The sequence below is a fragment of the Palaemon carinicauda genome, unplaced genomic scaffold (genome assembly GCF_036898095.1).
Source record: "Palaemon carinicauda isolate YSFRI2023 unplaced genomic scaffold, ASM3689809v2 scaffold691, whole genome shotgun sequence".
Classification (NCBI taxonomy): domain Eukaryota; kingdom Metazoa; phylum Arthropoda; class Malacostraca; order Decapoda; family Palaemonidae; genus Palaemon; species Palaemon carinicauda.
In genome coordinates this window covers 85,001-86,308 of record NW_027171973.1, presented here as the reverse complement: position 1 = coordinate 86,308, position 1,308 = coordinate 85,001, and the positions used below count along the sequence as shown (strand labels likewise).

The 1,308-nt window shown below is 41.1% G+C and overlaps 1 pseudogene; it reads right to left on the bottom strand.

Moving 5' to 3' along the window:
* Positions 1-602: 602 nt before the first annotated feature.
* LOC137637372 (histone H4-like) lies at positions 603-1,087 on the bottom strand (annotated as a pseudogene).
* Between the last annotated feature and the right edge of the window lie 221 nt (positions 1,088-1,308).

The window sequence follows — 1,308 nt, the reverse complement described above, 5'->3', positions numbered from 1 at the left end:
GAAAACCCAATTATAAGACTACCAGCTTTCTTGGTTGATTAAAGTCTAGCTGTCTTTCTACTCGGCCTAATATTATCTTTGTAAATATTTTATATATTACTGACAGTAAACTTATTGGGGGCTGTATTTTCTCAGGCCTTTTGTGTCTCCCCTTTTTTTTTGGTGAATTTGTATAATGATAACAATTTTCCAAATTGTAGATATAGTGCATTCTTGCAGACAACTTTTATAAAGTTCAGCGAGTTTTCGACGATGAGATTTCATTCATCTATTATCAAATCAATTGTTAGGCCAACTTCAGCTGCTTTGCCTCTTTGCATGCCTTTTTAATGCTTTATTTACTTATCATACTTTCACGTTTGGTACCGGCTCAGGTGTTTCATTATTCATATTGGAAAAAACTATATCTTATATAAATACCGTATGACATTGTATAGAAATCGCCTGCAATTTTCATCGCTGTCTCTTTCGTTGATAATATTGCTTGTTCTAACCAGGTTTAGGTGACAGACAAGACACACGCAGTCATCCAGCAATTGCATGCAAGATTCTTGTTTGTTGTCTGTCTGTCTTTGTCTTAGATAGCCTGTTATTGAGGGTATCTAACCACCGAATCCGTAGAGGATACGGCCTTGGCGTTTGACGGCGTAGACGACATCCATGGCTGTGACAGTCTTCCTCTTAGCATGCTCGGTGTAGGTGATGGCCTCCCTGATGACATTCTCGAGGAATACCTTGAGAACACCGCGGGTTTCTTTGTAGATAAGGCCAGAGATACGCTGTAGGCGACATCCATGGCTGTGACAGTCTTCCTCTTAGCATGCTCGGTGTAGGTGATGGCCTTCCTGATGACATTCTCGAGGAATACCTTGAGAACACCGTGGGTTTCTTCATAGATAAGGCCAGGGATACGCTTGACACCACCTCTGCGGGGCAAGACGTCGGATGGCAGGCTTTGTGATACGCTGGATATTAGCACGAAGTACTTTGCGATGACGCTTAGCGCCTCCTTTCCAAGTCCCTTTCCTCCCTTGCCCCGTCCGGTCGTGATGCTAGTATGAGAGCATCCTATTCCCCGCCTTCTCATCAATTTGTTGCTTCTTCCTTTCTTTAGTGTTTCCTCAATTTTGGTCTGATTGTGTTTACGAATATCTTGGGTTTTCAGTTTGTTTACTGTTTTGAATAGTTCTGATCATTCTATTTCATCTCTCCAGGATTTTTCCCTCTTTTCCAATCTTCTTTATTAGATTTCAGGTCTTTTCGGATAATTTTCCTTGATCTTGTTTAGGAACTTTTCCATCTATGTCT